The sequence below is a fragment of the Orcinus orca genome, chromosome 6 (genome assembly GCF_937001465.1).
Source record: "Orcinus orca chromosome 6, mOrcOrc1.1, whole genome shotgun sequence".
Classification (NCBI taxonomy): Eukaryota; Metazoa; Chordata; class Mammalia; order Artiodactyla; family Delphinidae; genus Orcinus; species Orcinus orca.
Window position 1 is genome coordinate 43,849,526 of NC_064564.1, and position 15,968 is coordinate 43,865,493.

General features: G+C 36.0%; 2 pseudogenes; one reads left to right on the top strand and one right to left on the bottom strand.

Annotated features, from left to right (window-relative positions):
* Positions 1–1,529: 1,529 nt before the first annotated feature.
* LOC117203391 (pyruvate dehydrogenase (acetyl-transferring) kinase isozyme 1, mitochondrial-like) lies at positions 1,530–2,164 on the bottom strand (annotated as a pseudogene).
* Positions 2,165–2,188: 24 nt separating this feature from the next.
* Positions 2,189–15,968, top strand: part of LOC101276701 (14-3-3 protein zeta/delta-like) — a 53,954-nt pseudogene continuing 40,174 nt past the window's right edge.

Genomic DNA, 15,968 nt, shown 5'->3' on the forward strand with positions numbered 1-15,968 from the left:
GAATGCAAAGAATTATTATTGTGGTGACCAATTTTGACTTTCTCTTGATGAAAATATCTGGATATTATATAAAATATATCTTTTTTTAAGAAGATTTGTACATTTATGGCTCAAATATTTCAATTAATTTGACTATTCTGTAGTCATTTTGTTTCATTTCTTATTTGCTGCTTTATTTCCTAATTATATAGGGCTTGATACTCTGTTTCTCCCAGAGTCTAGAAGTTTGAACTTTTAACAGTTAAAGACATACACCTACAGATCTCTCTGTCACTCTGGCAAATTTGGTATCACCATTCACTTTAAAACAATGGCCCCCTAAACTGGGAAAGGTTTTTTGTTTATTTTTTGTTTTTTTGAGATTTCTAGGCTCCAGCCTGAGGTATTCTGATTCAATATGTCTGGGCAAGACAGGAAAGCTCTGCTTCTCAAAATCCCCCCCAGGTAATTCTGAAAAGAGTTAGTTTGGCAACTACAATTTTGTCCTCAATTTGTAGCTGCTGCTTATGTTTTATAACAAATATAAAATTTTCCTCTGACATTGGTCACAAGCACATTCAGAGAAAATTTATAAACATCTGTAGAGAACTACCTGTAACAATTTTCTGCAAGAAATTTTGAAACATTATATCAATGGTAGAGCTAAGACACTTCAAGAAGATGGTGAAAAGTGAGTGGAGTTACCCTTAGGAGGAAATTGTTTTCTGTTTTGTTTATAGTCATTCACTGGTCAACAGAAACTATCTCAGAACAGTTGTCATCACTAAATAAAACATGGAAGATCTCTATATAACAAAAAGGTGGCTACATAGTTAATCAGCATTATTGAGAAAATGTTTCTCACAGGCTTAAATGAAAAGTATAAAATAAACTGCACAGTTTCCTGTAGAAATTCAAAGATTTTCATGCGTCTGGAGTTTACCACAAATAAGACAAAAAAGTTAACCAAAACTACTATTATAGAAAAATAAATTATATTAACTCCAAAAGTATAAGTGTAAAATAGGTACAACTTCATCTTTTGGGGGGGCGGTTAAAGCATATATAGATTTTACATTCTATTCATTCTACGCAGAATAGTTAATTATGACAATGAGCTATAAAATGTTCAGTACCAAGAATCAACACCACTTCTTCCAAACTTAATGCAAAACCACATTTGTTTTTTCTAGGAGTCCTAGAGTCTGTAGCCACTGCAGAATGTCTTTATGTGCTTTGGTCATCTTCTTGGCAGACACCTATCATGAGCTTGATGGTTGGTGTTGACATGCTTCCAGGCAACTGTGTTATATGCTGGGAAGTCTTATATAGATGAATATAACTGGTCCATTACATTCTAGGAGAAATAGCTTAAGTTCTCCTTGAAATATTGTACAAGATATCATATGGGCAGTCTATAACGTAAATCAGCCAGGGTGCTACTCCAAATATCACCACAGGAGGCTGGAATGTAATTAAATACAATATCTAATTACTTAATGTGACATGTACTTAAAAGAAGGGTAAACTACCTTTGTCAGTAAGGAGTTTCACGATTGCTCCCATGCATTCTTGAAAAGTTCAAACCCCATGTGAGAGAGATGGGTGATATATAAACCACTTGTATTGGCTGTTCTGGTGATTTTATGTTTGGTTCAAGTTTGTTTCAGAAGAGGTAACATAATACAAACCACACAGATTCTAGCAGTTTCATAGCCATCTTTAATAATGTTATCTATTTTGCAATTTGCATTAAAGCTTCCATTTCAAAGATATGAAATTATTTTTCTGTTGCTACCATACAATTAAGAATAATGAATTGAGTAACATCCGAAGTAAAATACAACTTATGCAGAAATATCCAAAAAGTACTGAACATTCTGGCTAGTGATGGGGATCTTCCCGAAGCTCTCCTTACATTTAATCACACTTGGAGCCATGCCTACTTCCTGTTATCTCGTCTAGATCCTTATCACCTTGACTGTAAAAAGATAAACGTTTGCATCTTCAGCATTTTCATCCTTGAAAAATCAGGCAATTCCTGAAGACTCGATTATAGTAGCTCTGTAACTGTTGAGCTGATGGTGTTCTGAGATTATCTAAAAGAAAACATTTCTGTAATTATCTTCTCCAGTCTATCAGGCAGCCCTTGCCTCAGAAATGGGAATGAAGTCTCACCTTCCATGGATCTGACGGTCAGAGAAGAAGCATGAGTACAAGTCCAATGGACTGGATAGTACACTGGGTACAGGGCCAGAAGGAAGACTACAAGTTGCTGGGGCCATCTCTTGAGCAGAGAGATTCAGAAGGCACAGCCTGGCGGCACCTCCAAGGTCCCTGCAGCTGCCATGTGAGCACTGAAACCTGCCCCTGTGGCCCAAGCCCCAGAGGTTTGGTTGCGGTCCATTTTCAACTAAGAATGTGTCCAGGAGATGAGCTTATGCTGAAGTATTTTGGCGTGAGCTATATGCCTCATTTTCAGAGTCAGGGAAGGTGTTTATTTTCCCCAAAACATGAATTCTTAGCAGAGAGAATCCTAAAATGAAAACCAGTACTATTACCAATAGACAAGGGAATAGATGAGAGGTTAAAACAATTTATGCCAAAATGAGGAACTGATTTGTAATTGGGCTGAATATAGAGTAGGGGCTAATCATAAAACAGTTTTATTTTTCTCCTACCAGTGCCTGAAAACACACTCTGTAGTATCTAGCTTATCTACCTCTGGAGAGCATCTTGGTCAGACCTCCATCCACTCTGTTACTATATCAGGGCAGTCCAAGTCAAAGGTTCAACTTCAGCCTGACCTACTGCTCTTCCCCTCTTGATCTGCTTAGGCCTGACAATGGCTTGTAGAATTACCTGTGGGAGAGGGAGGTATCATCTTGATTTTATTTTCTATTTAATTAAGTTTTCTACTCCTTCCCCCACTGCTCTTATGCTTCTGACCGTCTGGAATTGGGAGCATTGGAAGAAGGTCTTGGAGGAAGAAAGGCAAATGCTTTATGTGTCTAGTTTGTTTGTTTGTTTATTTAATGTGGCTCTTGCTGCCCTTCATCATGGGCACTGTCGAAAAGTTGACTTTCTTTTTCAAAGTCCATTTTTGTGTTTGGAACATCCTCCTTCCCTGCTCCCCTGCAGGGATCTTCACACTGTCCTCTTCCTTGACTCTTTGATGTATCCCCTGCACAGTCACATACACCCTCTTCCATCTCTTGTCCAGCAAACAAGAGATGGCAGAAAAACCTAGCATCTTTTTGCCAAAGCCCTTCACCTCATTGGCCAGCCCTCTTGGGTGAGTTGCTTTTAAGACTGCCAAGTCTCTGATAGTACTTAGTCCTTGCTAAGTTTTCTTGCCTTATCTGGCTGTAATAAGATGACTTCAGCCAATCTTCTACCTTCAAAATTATGCAGGCAGGAGATAGCCACCAACTTCTTGGTTGGCTTAAAACTCACATTTCTGGGATTTTGCATTTATTTAGAACTCTTTTGCATTTATCTCCAGTGGCAGCATAAGGACTAAGATTTGCAGCTCAACAAGCATCCAGTCCAGAAATAGGATGCCTTCCCTCCTTCTTGTAGGCAGTCCAAGTTTTGGGAGTGATTCTCTTGGGATCCCTTCACTCAGCTTTAGTTAATGGGAAGGGAAAGGAGCATTCGCCTCCCCTACCTGGAAGGAGGGGAAAATTCACAACCTCTTATTCCTGTAAGTATCTTCCAAAGCAGGTTTTCTCAGTGTCTCCAGTCTAATCTAAATATTGTTTGGAGATAAGTAGTGATAGTGCCTACACTTGTAGCAGTCTTTAGAATGCAGAGGTTCATGCTACACATTCTCAGCTAAAGAATTTTAGGCTAAATTCTGAGACAATAGCAGTTTAAATAAGAAAAGTAGAATAGGGGATAAATTTTCTGATTTATTCTGCCACCCACTTAGTATTACAATAGCCAAACTAGAGAGCTTAATATTCTTTTCCCTACCATGCCCATTTTTCTATTGGCAGATTTTAAAAAAAGGTGGACCGAGAGAAGGCTAAAAGGAATGAGGAGTACTAAATATATAACTGCTCCTATTATCCTACCTTCTGAGATTCAAGACTCTTGGTTCATGAAAGGTTAACCACATTCTGTGATAGCAGTATAGAACATGTGTGATTCCCTTTTATCTAAAAATAGAGTATTCTAAAGAATGTAGAACTATATTATTATTTTACTATTTAATGTGCTCAGTGAGATTCTAAAAACATGAGAACTTTCTCAACACAGGAAACATAAATCAAGGGCTTACATTTAATATCCCACAAAGCAGAAATAATCCCCCCCACACACACACACAAAAGAAAAAGCACTCTTATAGATGTAGAACATTAAGCAGATGCACATAGTATTTCTCTTCAATGTGAGCCATTGAATGGGTGGGAACCATGATTTAATAAGCTTTGTTTTAAATCATCATTAGATAGAAGACACCAAAAGCAAATGTGCAATCTTATCAAATACAGCAACAGAACTTGAGCTTAGCCATTCAATACTAGAGGCACTGAAACTCATAGAATATAATTCCATTTTGATTATGCGCACAGATAAACCAATGTAAAATTATTTTCAATTTATACAGATAAAATAGATTTTCTTTTAGGTGGAACTCATCCCAATGATGAAATAACATTTAATAAAGAAGAGAAAGGGCTTTGCTTGTGGCTCAGTGGTTAAGAACCCGCCTGCCAATGCAGGGGACATGGGTTCGAGCCCTGGTTCAGAAAGATCCCACATGCTGTGGAGCAACTAAGCTCGTGCACCACAACTACTGAAGCCCGGTGCCTAGAGCCTGTGCTCTACAACAAGAGAAGCCACAACAATGAAAAGCCCGCGCACCGCAGCGAAGAGTAGCCCCCGCTTGTCACAACTAGAGAAAGCCCGCATGCAACAACAAAGACCACAAAGACCCAACACAGCCAAAAATAAATTAATTAAATAAATAATTTTTTTTAAAAAAAGGAGAGAAAGAAAGATTTAAATACTATTATGCCTGAATAGAGGAACTAAATGTAATCTAATAAATTATTTATTAAGAAGAAACTGCTAATTAAAATAAAATTCCAAACCCAATATGCTTTTTAAATATTAGCTGCTTTTAAAATAGTGTGTGTCCTGGGAATATTGCATTCAGATATTTTTAATATTCAATTATTTTTTAAGATCATTGACTATTATGACAAGAAAAATGATATGATTCACATTACAGTGTTTATGAAAATTAAAAATATAGTGATTACTGGAACACATCCTTTATTTTTGTGGAGAAATTCATTATTCCCTAATGCATCTGGAATGCAAAAAAAAAAAAAAGCTCTTTCTTTTTAAATTAATTAAGTCAAGGGTTAGAATTTCTTTACTTTGCTCAGTTTGTAGAGATGGAATAAGGCTCTTAAATTAAATGTCCCCAGAAAAACAAAAAGAGTTGAATTATCAGATAATCATAAAAACAAACTCCAAAAAGAGATTGTACAGTTAATAGTCTAATCATTTTGATGAAGAGTGCACTTAATTCTTAACCACATTTCTACAGTGATGACAACTAATGGAAAAGCAATTACCGTGTTAGAATTATTCCTTCACTTGCTGAGTCTGACCCTTTATGTTTCCATAGGGAATCCAATGGGGTTTGTGATAAATTGAGGTGGGAAAGTACACTAACTTTCTTTGAAGCTAATTGTATTGCCTCATTTACCAGCATCTAGCACAATAATTATCTGACCAAGCATTCTTTGTTATGAGCAATATGTACAAAATGTGGGCAATCAATAATAACTAGAAAACTGAGCTGACAAAAAGAAATCATTATACATGAGTTGGAGTTATACTCAATTGCATAATAAAGTATTTCTACAAGAAAATTTGTGTTAGTACAAAGTTCTGTACAAATATGAAGTTGTACTGTAGTGATAACATTTCAGAAAATCAGAAGAAAATGTATCATTATTTTTTAATGTTAAATAATAAAGCAACCCTCCCCATGTAATGATATGAGTTTTCAAACACATATGGAATCAATTCCTCCTTAACACTGTGTAGAACATTTCTTGAATAGTAACTGTTCCTAAAGAACAGTTCATAAGACAGAAAATCAGAAATCAAATTACCATATATATGGAATATAAAAGACTTGCTTACTCTCTCCTTTTTCTGTATTTCTGAGGGATTTGAGTGGGGATGAGGGTACCTATATATGAAGCTTGAAAATGAAGAGGGGGATTTTCCATAATCCAGGCTGACTCCATCTTAGAATAGTAGATGTGAACTTTTGTAATAAATTAAAAGAAGGAAGGATAAAGTTATATTTTGTTAGTATAAGAACATAAACAATCATCCCAACCAATGTCATCAGGCAGTATGAAACTCACATTATTTGGGAGATATTTGATCCTATGACTAAACTCATTTTTTATCCCCCTTATCCATTCATTGAGATTCTAAACTCTCCTGGGAAACATCCAAAACTAGGAAATAAAACAAGACAGATACGTAATAGAACAAACGATTGACAGTCTCAAAAGCCTGGAGGGCAGGAGGCAGATTCCAGACCAAGATGCCTAGGGCAGCATGGGAAGAAAGAAGTGATTGGAAAGAGGGTGATTTGAGGTGCTGTGCCAGTGATGGTGACTGTAAATCTGTCATGCCCACTGGGGAACAACTGGGCTGAGAAATAGGATATTTCTCTCATCCTTCACGTTTTCTACCCAAAGTGGATTCTTTTTAAACTGCACAAAGCAATGTGAAACTGAAACAATGAATAGTGAATGAATACTGAATAAATAAATAGAATAATGTATTTTTCTAGAATCCGTGTGTGACAGTATATTAAGAACTCTCACATTAAGGAATTACCTGTGATTGGAAACATAATTTATTCTTTTTCTCTTTCTATCCGTATAAAAGCAGCTCAAGGTTGTTCTTACTGGAACTCTTAGCACCAGTGTGTGTGTGTGTGTGTGTACGCACGTCAAGAGAAACAGGATGCCATAAACTATTGTCAAGTCACTTCACATGAATTATTCTCAGGCCTTTCTTTCTCTCCCAAATCCACTGACTTGAGGCTGTGAACAGCCTTTATTTACACCCCTAAAAACGTGAGGAAAGTCACCCTCTAGGAGTGGAACCAAAACCTAGTGAAGCATCTGGAGACTGAGATATTGAATTAACTTCTGATTTTCTAGTTCAAAACATTTTTTATGATTTCATTTGGCCAGCTCCAAATGGCACATCAAACACTATACCTTTATTTTTACTTTAGCTTAGAAACATTTTTTTTTTTTTTTTGTCAATTATTAGTCCGTGAGCTCTTTGTGAAATTGTTGGGTTAATGTTCTGATTACTTCACATATAATTCAGTGACTTTTTATGGATGGAGAAGGGAAAAATAACCCCACTCAACAAAGGGTTCTTTTTTTTTTTTTTTTTTTTTTAGTGATTAGCTTTCACATGGCAGCATCCTTCTTGAGTTATACCGAAACAAACAAACAAAAAAAGGTTTTTGTTTGTTAGTTTTGGAGTCTCACTCTTCTGTTAAAAATTTTAAAACCGTCAACATTAATTCATAATGCATATGAATCTATTATTGGTGAGTACCTGAACAGTCTCAGAGTATAAGACACAGCTAGCTCTGTCTCTGAAGAATCAGTTACCCATGGTTAAGACAAGTACATTGGGGTCAAGTGAACCTGGATTCAAGTGAAATTTGCACCATTAACATCAAGTACAATGTTGGGTAAACTCTAAGCCTCATTTTTTTTTCACTTGTAAAATGAGAATACAACATCAACATTGTCAAGATGTTGTAAAGGCAAAAAAAAAAAGTCTTTTAATTAATTTCTCTGGTAACTTTTGCAAGGTCACCTGCTCTTTTTCGTACAGACTCTTAGCTCAAAACATAGTAAATAGAAAATGCTCTCTGAAAGAGTGTGTGAAGGGAAAGAAATTTAGTGTATGAACTTGAGAAGTTGGCGATGGAATTTTTATATGCGTTTGTGTTACCAGTTCTCTGGATTGTCTTTCTTCATTAAAACAGTTTCATTTCCATTATGTCTTAAAGCATTTCCTTAGAATTTCTAATCTAAGCCAGGCACAATTTGCTAGCACTTATATTCATTTTTGCCTTTATTTTCCTCATTTTTTGTGGAAACTTGGGAGAAGAAGGGGGATATTTGGGTAATATTACTCTGCCATGTTGAGCTAGAAGTCTCAATTTATTTTCTAAATTAGGTGACATATATCTGTCCATTTCCTTGGATTTTGAGTACAGTTGTAATTTCAATTATTCCCTGCCCTTGAAAGCTATCAGAGCTTGCAAACAAGGTGACAAGACTTCACAAAGAAGACCCTCTGTGGTAGGCTCCTATGTTTCATGAAATTTACCCATCTTGCCAGAAATAAATTGCGGGATTTTTTTTCAAAAATGGAATCCAATGCATATATACGGATATACTTTAGCAGTTAAACCTCCAATTGATAAAATATGGATGTTTGATCATTAAAAGTTGAATGATGGACATGCATTCCAAGAGGAGATTTACCAGGTAAAAAACAAATCTTTAACGATAATAATAATAATATCAGTAGCCTTAATTATCCCTTCGTAATGAACTATACTCCAATAAAACTTTTTTTAAATTCCTTTTTTTTAGTTCTGGAATTCTATCCTTTCAGATTCTAATAAGTAATCAATACAATTGATCAGCAGTCCAAATTTCCATAAATGTATTTAATGCCTCATATGTCTAAGTCTTTGTGCTAGACAGTATGAAGAATATAAATAGGAAAGGATGTAGCTCTTGTGTGTATAGAGTTTACAGTCAAAGTCATAGAGCTGGGTATACCAAATGCAGTACTTCATAAAAGGAGGAATTAATAAATACTGAATGCATATTTACTCCCAAAGCCATTGTCCTCTCTCTATTTCACTGAAATGAATATAGGGGAAGAAATGAGCCAAGAATTCATGGAAAATGAGACAAATGCAATAGGTAGAGATGCAAGACACAGAAGTGTGTAGAGAAATAGGTTGTATAAGTGTATCCGGGCAGGAATCTGAAGACCATTATAGAATGAGAGGGACACCTCCTGACTGTAGGCCAATCAGGCTTGTCTTTGAACTGTTTCTAACTTCCTTCCCTGTGAAAGGGAATATACACTCTTTAAAAGATCAATGTTACACCTTAAATATACATATATGTAGCATTTGAGCTCTAGGAATAATACCTGAGTGTGCCATTTTATGCTGTAAGAGCCATAAATGTTTTGAACTTGACTCAGAGGTGAAAAGGCTCTCCAGAGAAGCTTTTAAATGTTCAGAGTTGAAGACATATTTTTCCTCTCTCTAAAAGTGAACAAAAATCCCTAGGGAGAGAAACCGAAATAAACAAATCAGTAGGAGGGTGGGAAAAATAGTGGACCAGCTGGTAAGATGGTGTTAGGAACCTGGCAGTTTGATAAATTCAATTTTCTGAGCAGACACAAGAGAGAGTAAGAACGAAAGGAGCAGGCCAGGTAGAGCAAGCTTCAAGAGCTATTATAAAAAGAACATATAAGCAGAGGAGTGTTTATTATAAAACTAATGGAGCTTAATTTTAAAGGTTCTTTTTTTCTGTTGTCACCTTCCAGGGGCCTGGGAGGGTCTCTAACGATGTGTTCATGTGATAATACATCTTGAAAAATTTAGAAAGCAAAATAAGTTATTTTAACCAAAGTTAGTTAAGATCACTGTCTCTTTCCTCTCCAGTTTATGCTCTGTGACAGGTCCCTTCCTATCAATTCAGGCAGCTTCAGTATGGCCTCAATTGTTACTGGGATCTAGCTAGAGGTAGGCTGAGTTGCAGATTTTTATTTTAGAAGGATAGTATCTGATTCTCAGTTACTTCTTTGTAATCAGTTAACTTATTTCTAGCCCTCTTGCTATAGCAATTACATCCAGCATCTTCAACCACCTATTGAACCAACTGAGTTTTGTTTCCAATTTTTTTTTAATAATTTTTATTGGAGTATAGTTGATTTACAATGTTGTGTTAGCTTCAGGTGTACAGTAAAGTGAATCAGTTATACATATACACATATCCACTCTTTTTTAGATTCTTCTCCCATATAGGTCATTACAGAGTATCGAGTAGAGTTCCCTGTGTTATACAATATGTCCTTATTAGTTATCTATTTTATATATAGTAGTGTGTGTATCTGAATCCCATTCTCCCAATTTATCCCTCCCTCCCCACAATTCCCCCCTGGTAACCATAAGTTTGTTTTCTACATCTGTGACTCTATTTCTGTTTTGTAAATAAGTTCATTTGTACCATTATTTTTAGATTCCACATATAAGCGATATCATATGGTATTTGTCTTTCTCTGTCTGACTTACTTCACTCAATATGACAATCTCTAGGTCTCTCTATGTTGCTGCAAATGGCATTATTTCATTCTTTTTTATGGCCAAGTAATATTGTATTTAAAATTTTATTTTATTTTCCTTGAAAAGGGTCCCCAGAATTGTATAAGCTTCATGACCCACAAAACCCTGGATGAAACATAATTTTTGTAATGGAGATGTTGATCACTGACTTGGAGGCAGAAAAGAGATCCCAAGAAATACATGTGGTAAATAAACTGATATAACATGAGAGTATTAATAACTCTGGGTTGGGAATGAGGAGACCTAATCTCCTACCTCAGAACTGTTTAATAGTCATAATAATTTCATATAACAGGAATAATAATTTTATCTCTTCTGTAGTATCTGTAAAAAGGAAACGGTTAATCCAACTCATGATTCCCAAACACCCGTCCTTGAATTGGTAATAAAGTTTGAATTCATAATAACGTTTTTAAGGACAACTCATTCATTCACACCTGATTAGAATGGTCATTGAATATCTACAATATGTCAGAGACTGCTAGGTACCAGGAACACATGGACTCTGCCTTCCTGTAGCCGAGAGCCTAGTTTTTTTGTTTTGTTTTGTTCTTTGTTGGTGGGGCTGGAGTGTGGAATCATTAAACAAATAATCATGGAAATCCATACAAAATTACATATTGTGTTTAAGTACTGTGACAATAACATAGATGCAGGAGTGTAAAATAATTAACTTCTGAAAGAGATTATTTAAGGCTTCTCTAAGAAAGTGTCATTTAAATTGAGATATGGATAAGCAGGAGGTAAGTAATGACAATGAGATTAACAGAGGAGACGGAGAGTTTATCAGGCAACTGGCAAAGCACAAACAACATCTTGAAGCGGGACAGAAACACAGCTCAAGAAAGCAGTGGTCTCCACATTTTATTTTGACCATGTATAATCGGATTAAAAAATTTGACTACACTACGATATATGTTTGTTATTTATTCATAAATAGTATACACACACTATAGTTTTTATATTTTGTGTATAATACAAAAATAACAAAAATATAAATGTTTAAATATCAACTTGAATGGTAGAGAAACCTTTCCACCTTAGCACTACTAATTTGTAATTTAATTAAGCACTGTTAATCAAGTGATGTGACTAGATTATGCACCTTTACTTTTGAAAATCTTGGCTTAATGCTTTGTAATATAGTAATTAAAAGTCTTTGGGCTTCCCTGGTGGCGCAGTGGCTGAGAGTCCGCCTGCTGATGCAGGGGACGCGGGTTCGTGCCCCGGTGTGGGAAGATCCCACATGCCGCGGAGCGGCTGGGCCTGTGAGCCATGGCCACGAAGCCTACGTGTCCAGAGCCTGTGCTCCGCAGCGGTAGAGGCCACGACAGTGAGGGGCCCACGTACCGCAAAAAAAAAAAAAGTCTTTGTTCTATGGCCAGTTTATTTTGATGACTAATTTTAATGGCTTTAAATTATAGCTTTAAAACGTAATAATCCACAAAAGAGCAAATCTAAATAAGAAAATTGCATGGTTAGCTAAACTTACCAAATTATGACTTTGGTTTTTCAACACATTAACCAAGTAAGCAAAAGTTTTTATTAAAAATTGCCCAGCAAATTACAATTTTTTGGCATCAGTTCCGGGTAAACTAATCAGAGTGTTTTTCAGTTTTTAACAAAGGAATCTGAAATCCACAGAATTCTTTATTAAAAACTTCTAAGAGATATGAAACCTTGTTTCCATGGACATGAAGTGTGCAGAGATGAGAACATTTATAGATGATGCAATCACACAACTTTCAGCCTGTATATCGTAATGATGGAAAGAAACACTTCCACATATTTGTCTTCCAAAAAGCTCTATCCATAAAAAGTTTCTTTAAAAGAAAGTATCATTAGCTCTTTCACTTGTTAAAGTGATCACGGTTACCTCAAATAGATTAGGCAATTTTAGTTCCAAAAAAATAACTAGTAGGTTTGAAATTGAAAAGAGCCATATGACAGAAAAGATAAGCTCATTTTCTGAAAAGGAAAACTTCAGAATTTGTCTTTAAGTACAACAATTCTTCTAAGAATTTTACCATTGTTAACCAGCAAAACTTTGGACATTAGAGATTTTTATAGTTGTGGCTCATCTTATTTCCAAAGGATTATAAACACTCTATTCTATAAAGCATTGTTTTTAAAAGCCACTTCAGTTTAACCTTAGTAAAAGAGTAAAACTATTTTTAAAAGAAAGCCTGTGTTACATGAACTGCAGTGCTTTAAAATACTCTGAAAGGTGACAGAATAGCAAGGGTGAACCCATTTAGCAATCCAAGTTTTCAAGCACCCACTCTTTCCCAGAGAGCTCCTCCATTCTCTGTGATGGTTCACCTTCTGACAAAAGTAACAAGCAAGTAATTCTTATTGAAAATAGCAGTGAAGTCCACTTTTATAATTTTGTACATGAATATTAAAATAAATCATAATACTTTCTCTATTACCTCAATGTAATATTATCTTGGGACCCCCTTTGTCTTTCTTTACCTCACTTTGTAAACTCCTACTTTAGAGGAACCAAAACAAAGTCAAGGAGGCTGGAGGGCAAAACGCAAGGTGAGTGAGAGACAATGCAGGGGCCAGATCCTGCAGGACCTTGGAGAGCATGTTCAAGGTCACCTCATGAACAAGAGAAACCGCAATCAACTATATGGTGGAATTTTTTGGAAGTGGAAATGTATTTACCAGATCATTCTCTATTCTCTGGTTGTATCATTAGTATTAGAGTTTGGTGTTAACTTTTTCAAATAGGTTATAATCATGGTATTTTCTTTTAAATTTTATTTTATTGTGATAAAAACACAACATTAGACCTACTCTCTCCATAAATTTTTAAGTGTCATTATTGTTGACTATAGGTATAAAGTTATAAGGCAGAGCTCTATAGCTTATTCATCTTACTGACTGAAACTTTATGCCGCATTGATTAGTAACTCCCTAATTCTCCCTTCCCACAGCCCCTGGCAACCACCACGCCACTCTTCGATTCTATGAATTTGACTATTTTAGATACCCCATGTAAGTGGGATCATGCCATATTTGCTTTTTGGTAACTGGCTTATTTCACTTAGCATAATGTCCATACACCACATTTTCTTTATTCATTCATCTCTTTTTAATGTGTTTGATTCCATGAAAAGCTGTCCAGTCTTGTTTTCTTCCACCTCAATGATTGTTGCTATTGTTTTAAAATTTTAATGGTCTGTGTAATCCAAATGTCTGAGAACCACTGGCCTATATAAGATCTATGATCCCTTTACGTAAAACCTATGGTCCCTTTAGTCTCTAGAATTCTGGGATTATATACTTGAAGAAAAAGATGGAAGTCCATTATGAAAACAAGCCAGGGCATTTTTGTTATTGTTTAAGAATAGAAATAAACTGTCTTTGTATAAAATGGTTACCTATTATTAAAGATGCCACAGAGATGTGTCCCAAGGGTTTGGACAACCCATAGATTATATAGCTCTTTCCAGTCAGTTTCCTACCAGTTATTATACTGGATATATTATTAATCATCCTTCAGCAAGTGTGCTGATAATTACTGGAAGATTTTAGAAAACCAGAAAGTAACTATATACAGGCACTCTTCAGAGATACTGCAGTTTAAGTTCCAGACCACCACATAAAAGCAAGTATCGCAATAAAGTGAGTCACCAAATTACTTTTTTGTTTCCCAATGCATTTAAAAGTTATGTTTTACACTATATTGTAATCTATGAGTGTGCAATAGAATCATATCTAAAAAATGATGTGCATACCTTAATTTAGACATATGTTATTACAAACAATGCTAACCATCATCTGAGCTTTCAGCAGGTCATATTCTTTTTGCTGGTAGAGAGTCTTGGCTCATTGTAGATGGCTACTGACTGATCAGGGTGGTGGCTACTGAAGGTTGAGGTGGCCGTGGTAATTTCTTAAAATAAGACAACAAAAACTTTGCCACATGGATTTGACTCTTCCATTCACGAATGATTTCGCTCTAGCATTCAATGCTGTTTGATAACATTTTATCCACAGCAGAAGTTCTTTCAAAATTGGAATCAGTCTTCTCAAGCCCTGCCACTGCTTTATCAACTAAGTTTATATAATATCCTAAATCCTTTGTTGTCATTTCAATAATCTACACAGCATCTTTATGAGTAGTCTCCATCTCAAGAAACCACTTTCTTTGCTCATGCATAAAAAGCAACTCCTCATTCCTTAAAGCATTATCATGAGATTGCACCAATTCAGTCACACTGAATTAGACTCCACTTCTAATTCTAGGTCTCTTGCTATGTCTACCACATCTGCAGTTATTTCCTTCACTGAAGTCTTAAACCCTTCAAAGTCACCCATGAGGGTTGGAATATACTTCTTCTAAACTCTTGTTAATGTTGTTATTTTGAGCTCTCCCTATGAATCACAAATATTCTTAATGGCATCTAGAATGGTAAATCCTTTACTTTTCAATGACTCTGCCCCAATCCATCAGAGGAATCACTATCTATGGCAGCTGCAGCCTTATGAAGTATATTTCTTCAATAAAAAGTCATGAAGTCAAAATGACTCTGATCCATGGGCTGCAGAATGGCTGTTGTGTTAGCAAGCATGAAAACAACATTAATCTCATTGATCTCATTGTAATTTCCAACAGAGCTCTTGGGTGACTGGGTACATTGTCAATGGGCAGTAATATTTTGAAAGGAATCCTTTTTTCTGAGTGGTAGGTCTCTCAAGAGTAGGCTTAAAATATTCATTAAACCATGCTGTCAACATGTATGCTGTCATCCAGGCTTTGTTGTTCTTTATAGAGGACAGTCAGAATTCAGATTCAACATCATTCTTAAAGGCCCTAGGTTTTTCAGGATGGTAAGTGAACACTGGCTTCAATTTAAAGTCGCCAGCTGCATTAGCCCCTAACAATAGAGTCAGTCTGTCCTTTGAAGCTTTGAAGCCAGGCATTGACTTTGCTAGCTATCAAAGTCCCAGATAGCGTCTTATTCCAATATAAGGCTGTTTTGTCTACAAGATGTTGTTTAGTGCAGCCACCTTCATTAATGCTCTCAGCTGGATCTTCTGTATAATTTGCTGTAGCTTCTACATCAGCACTTGCTGCTTCACCTTGCACTTTCATGTTCTGGAGATGGCTTCTTCCCTTAAACCTCATGAACCAAACTCTGCTGGCTTCAAACTCTTCTTCTGCAGCTTCCTCACCTCTCTTAGCCTTGAATTGAAGAGTCAAGGCCTTGCTCTGGATTAGGCTTGGCTTAAGGGAATGTGGCTTGTTTAATCTTCTAGCCACACCACTAAAACTTTCTCCATATCACTAATAAGCCGATCTCACTTTCTTATCATTCCTGTGTTCACTGGAGTAGCAATTTTAATTTCCTTCAAGAACTTTTCCTTTGCATCCACAACTTGGCTTACTGTTTGGAGCAAGAAGCTTAGCTTTCAGCCTGTCTCAGCTTTTGACATGCCTTCCTCAATAAGCTTAGTCATTTCTACCTTTTGATTTAAAGTGAGAGACATGCAACCCTTCCTTTCACTTGAACACTTA